Raw genomic sequence first — 6,295 nt, forward strand, 5'->3', positions numbered from 1 at the left:
AGATGTTTTACTTAGCTTCTACAATATTTTTGGTTGTTATCTATGCAATAGATACACTTTTTATTCTCTTGATATTTTGGGTTTTCTTGGTTATCTACTTATGCATGATGAATCGTATTATATATTTTGTGCTTCTACTAAACTTCTCTTTTTGATTGAAGTCAAAAGGGGTAGAATAATTTGGGCAAAAACTGAACTGAGTATGATATGATATGTTTTACTTGTTAAGACTATGCATATGAGCTAGCTTGATGAACTGAAATGCATATGAGCTAGTTTGATGAACTGAAACTAAGTTTAATGGAATCTAATGATAGTGATGATATGATATGTTTTACTTGTTAAGACTGTGCTTATATTAAAGGGGAGCCTTATAAAGGTTTACTCATTTTTGCTCCTTATTTGTCATCATAAAAAAGGGAGAGATTGTTGGCCTAACAAGGCTTAGAATCTTGTTTTGATGATAACAAATCAAGAAAGCTTAACATATTTGGTTAAGTGAAGTTTCAAGACTCAATTACTTTAGATCAAGATCAAGTGTTTGACAACACTTTTGTAAGCTCGAACTTAAAGCTAAAAGACATGATGAAGCTAAAGACTATTGAAGTACGAAGTCAAATCAAACATAAAGAATGGAAGCAAAGCATGAAGACTTAGTGATTAGAAAGTAATAGTTCTTAAGAAGTCTCATATAAGTACTTCACAAATTTAAATATAAATGTTTGAAGCTTTTAAGAATTATTACTGACTTAGAGACTTGTTTTTGAAAACCCCGGAAAATATTTTAAAAAGTCTCATTTCAATATTCCAAGTTTAAAAGCTAAAAAGTTTTGGAAACAAAGATTTTTTTTGAAAGCATATGTGTTGGAATTGGTGTAATCCCAAGAGGGGGGTGAATTGGGTTTTTAAACATTTTTCGCTAATTTAAACAATTATGCCGATTCACCATAGTTTATATCTCATTCAATATTGAAAACGTGTACGTAGAACGATTAAGTTATCAGTGTGGGCATACACACGTGTGCTACATATCTCATTTAAATTAGTTTTGTGTGCATGCAATATGGTTATAACAAAACATGTACAAGCATACACATATTGAAATTTAAGTGCAGAAATTTAAATAAGATAGAGAGAGAATGACACCCAGATTTGTTAACGAGATTCGACCAATACTGCCTACGTCCTCATCTAGGGCATACCCCCCAAGGATTCCACTAAGCGTGCTCACTTAACCGGGTGGAGCAGAAGCCATTTACATCCTCTCCTTACGGGGCGAAGAAAACCCTAACTCAATTACTAAGTTGAGGTGAACTAGTCTCACTTACGGGGTTGAGACTCCCCAGTTCAATTTTCGGGCTGAACCAAGCCTGTCTCACTTATGGGGGGCTGAAACTCCCCAGTTCAATTAACAGACTAAACCCAACCAGTACAATAAAGGAATTTTTGTACATATGAAAAAGCTTCTAAATACAAGCATGGATGTACACATTAAGCTCATAAAAATGTATGCACTCTCTTATGATATGATTTATGTTCAGTAGAGAAAGGGTGTTTTTCTAAATAAATATTCTAATCTTTGAAGAAAGATATATATGATAAAATGCTTCAAAGATTTGAACCCTCATAAAATATTCTCCTAAAAATATTTTTCAAATGCACTAGAGAATCAAGGGTTTGCTCTAAAAGTATTTTTGCAAAAACTAATATGTAAGATCTTTGATATTATACAAAACATGCAATAAAAGTTTCAAAGATTAAATGTAAAACAAATATTTTCTCTAATGAAGATTTGCAATAATATTGTTTGGAGAAGATAGGACTTATGCCCAAAACATTTTTGCAATAACCACACTTTAAAAATAACAACCCAATAAAAATACTCTCTTAAAAAAAAATGTTTTCAACAAAAGAGTCAAAGAGAGTTTAGAGAGTATGAAAAGATTTGACCCCAAAATGATTTTTCAAGTAAAAGAGTATGTGGGGGAACTTTGATTAGTAAAAATATTTGATTGAAAAATTAGGCTAATCAAAGTTGCCAATCTGAAGTAATGAGGGGTTATTTTTAGAATTTTTGAAAATTATGACCGTTGGGGACACAGAGGTCATTTTAGAAAAATATTAATAATATTTAATTAAAAATAACCTCGTTTTACTGCAGTAAAAAATTCACCAACTTGAGAGGCTCGGTAGACCAAACTTGAGGTTTGGTTGACCGTGGAGCCAAGGTTGGTCGACCAGGTAATTTTTGAAATATAGGTTCGGTCGACCAAACTTGAGGCGATTTCCAAAACCGCGCGGTTCAGTCGACTGGGTCAGTTTGAACTATGAGATTCGGTCAACTGGGCGGTTGGCAATTCCCATGTGTGGGTTCGGCCGACGATGTTGCCCGTATAAATCTGGTTGGTTGACTAAAGGAGGTTCGGTCGACCAGGTCTACCGATATATATCTGGTCGGTCGACCGAGAGGTCAACCAATTGACCCGATGGGAGTTTGGTTGATCGAAGAACTCAATATAATTGAGTTCGGTCGACCGAACATGCCAATTTGGGCATTTTTTGTCATTTTTCTCTTATAAAATTTACCCTATTCATATTATGATTAATGTTAAGCCTATAAGGCATATTTTTATGAAATATTCAGGGACCTAAGGTCAGTCTAAGGCTTTTGAGAAATAACCCTAAAAATCCGGCATCAGTTGACCTTTAGTTAACCAAAGGGAGCCCTAAGGTCAGGTTCCCTATGGTCAAATTATGGTCATCTGAGCATATAAGTCATATCATGCAGATGCATGCATTATTACAGACCAAAGATTTATAAAAAATAAAATGCAATTACATAAAATAAACATCTTCTTCAACTTTTTGCTCTTCTGACTTCATGGAATGCGCTTGATTGTATAGTCTTTAAGTCCTGCAAGCTTCCATCGTCGTTTCCTTATGTGTGTGTTAAATTAATGGACCTGTTCACATGCTAAATATACACATAAGAAACATGTGCTTTGTTAGCATCAAAATAGGGATCGGACTCAAAAAGTCAACAATATGTTTTGCAAGGATAGGCGACTGATGAAACCTCATCAAGCGACTGATACTTTTATACTGTTAAAAATATGAACAGAAAAAATAGAGATAGGCGACTGACCTCGTAGGCTCAGGTGATTGATCCCATTCTGTGTTTGAATAATATGCTGAACTCAAAAGGCATAGGTGACTAACCATGATATCTTAGTTGACTGATGAACGTATTTTCAAACTTAAAATAGTAAGGGAAAGTTTTCAAATTTGATCGTTTGGTCCCTAATCTTTGAGAAAACTTGGGAAACAATGCAAGTAACTTGGAGAATATGAAAATTTAATTTTTGTATCTATAAATACATGTTAAACTCAAGAATTAAAAACACCAACAATCAACAATCAACAATCAATCAAATTCTTATACATTCAAAACTATCTTGTTAAATACTTTTGTTGAAAGTTTTTGCTGAGTTCTTGTTGAATAAAAGCTCACAGTTCTTGCTTTTTCACTAAGATTTTCAACTTAAGATAGAACCACAGTGATATTTACTTGAGCTTCAATCATTATATTGTTATTTTGCTGAAGTATATTGCTTTTTATTTGTACAAATCTGCCTAACAGAGAGTTTTCTTGTACGACCCAAAGTTTCTTTCTTTGTTTTTGTTTTGACGATTCAGGGGTATTGGATCATTGCCTAACAAGAAGGGGTATTCTTGTTATAGAGGGATCTCCACCTGAGAAGGAGAGAGGTAACTTTGCCTATTAAAAAGGTTGGAAGGAAAATCCTCACAGCAGTTGCTTGGGGTAAGGAAGTAGGCTGCTGGGCGAGCCTTGTAAAAAATCTAGTTCTCAGCTCCTTTCCTTACTCTCTTTAATTTTCTACAAGAATATCATATGCGTGTATGATCTTTTACATCTTACTAAATTTTGAAGATTGCTAAAATCTTGGTTTTTTATCCATATTTAAAATCAGCATACTATAAATTATTGGTTGGTTTAATATATTAAATAAAGTTCTGATTTTTAAATATCAACAACTGAAAGGTATTTTGAATTGAAAGTATTACAAAACCAAATCTCTGAAAATTATATTTCTTTCATTAAAGTGAAGGCATAAATTTTAAGTTTGAATTTAAAACCTGACATTTGTTTCTAAACTATTCTAACTTGATTCTTGAATTTACCAACAGGGTTTCAATATTAAAGAATTGAATTTGAGTTGAATATTAATTGAAATTAATAGCATAGTGATTGTAAAAGGTTGATAAATTGCAGAAAGAAAATATTGCTGAAATTGAAATTCAATTAAGGAATTTGTATTAACAAAGTAAGCAAAGAAATTTTTTTTTAATCCCAATTCACCCCCTCTCTTGGGAGTATACTTAAATTCTCACATATCGCCCTATAAAAGGGGGCACCCTACTCCTCACATTTGGAAGACACATCTTTGCATACTTAGATACACATTGCATGCTTGTATACTCACTTGCATGCTTAAAGTAAGTAAGGTATAGAGAAAAAAGAGTAGAGCTAATGAGAAGAGAGATATCTTGTGAAAGATCGGCTCTGATATTTTGTATAAGGTCGGTTCCAAATCATCTTATAATTCCCACCCGTGATAGTGAAGTTTTTTTATCTCATTCGCCTGTGGAGTAGGCATAATGTAAATTTCTGTCTCGTCTTATTTAATTTTTTATTTATTTTCAAGCATCTTTATAACAATATATAATAGACAGAGAGAGAGAGAGAGAGAGAGAGAGAGTGTGTGTGTGTGTGTGTGTGTGTGAGAGAGAATTTCAACTTGCTGTTATGGAGAGATAATTAATATAGTCGTAGCTACTGTGGAGTGTTTTAGACCCTGTTGCAGTTGGAGGATGCTTCTTCTGCTCTTTAGATTGAGGATGTTGAAAGAGACGGAGGAAAGAGAGAAAAAAGACGAGGGGTGGAGCGGTGGTCTTGTCGCGCTGTCGCTGTGGCGGTTTTTGTAGTGGTCATAAACTAGTGGTGCCCCCATAGGAAGAGAGGGAGGGAGGGGAAGAGGAAAGAGTGGAGAGAAAAATGAGAAACGAAGTGTCATTTTTTTTTCAATTCTAAAATCTCAATATGAAAAAAAGCCATGGGCAATTTAGAACTAATCATATCTTGTACAGATTGCCATAAAAACATTATTAAAATCTATTATTGTTGCTTATTATTATTAAAAGATAGTTTATAAAAGATAATTACAATTACTATGCTATATTTACATTATGCATAATACTATTAATATTATCACTACAAGTTGAGAATTTATGTAATCTAATTGAAATAACATTATAACGTTCATTTTATACAAAACATTATAATCTTTATTTTCAAATATACTCATAACTAAATAAAAAAAATTATATAATATAACAATTCTATTTTTTAGACAAAAATACCAACAAAAAAAAAAAAAATTGATTCCTAGAAGATATTGAAGATAATAAGCGGAACTGAATGGACTCCTAAACCGGAGTTTGAATTTTAATTCTTGATTTTTGTGTGCTTAAATAAAAGATTATATAAAATTATGTTGAATCTAACCCAAATTCAAACAAATCCAATTTTAGAGCATAAAATCTATGTTATCGAACACAACTCAACAAAACCTACATTTTATGCAAATCCAGATAAATTTAAATTTAAGTCTCGAAAGCCATGCTTCCAGACTTTAGCAATAATATATGCTTCTTAGTGTAGTCTTTTGGAAAATTTTGAAGTTTGGATTTGAATTTTGTATAGGTTTGAAAGAAAATCAACATAATTTTGTATTATATTTTATTTAAATCTATCCGAGTCCAAATTCTAGGTCCCAGGGTAGCGTTCAGAAACATGAACTCGGGGCTTGAATTCGGACTTGTATAGATTTAAAAGAAAAGGTAAATTTTATATTACGTTTTATCTAAATTCAAAAAAATTCAAATTTAAACCCTGAAATTCATACTCCCAAAAATAGTGTAACTCGACGTTAGAAAAGACCTCGGATTTAGATTTAAATTGAATTTAGATAAAATGTAAAATAAAATTATATTGAAATTAGTTCAAATTTACTCAAATTCAAATTTAAGATCTGATATCTATGTTCCCAAGCATTGCGCTATATAATGGATATTCACAACCTCAGAAAATATTTGCCTTTCTTAGAAGTCAATATAGACAACTGTTATTTCTCAACCTACCTACGATTATCCTGCAAGATGTTCGGTAACACTGGGGTGGAGTTCCTGCAACATTGTTAAGGGGACATTATCT

This window comes from Malania oleifera, chromosome 7 (genome assembly GCF_029873635.1).
Source record: "Malania oleifera isolate guangnan ecotype guangnan chromosome 7, ASM2987363v1, whole genome shotgun sequence".
NCBI classification, from domain to species: domain Eukaryota; kingdom Viridiplantae; phylum Streptophyta; class Magnoliopsida; order Santalales; family Ximeniaceae; genus Malania; species Malania oleifera.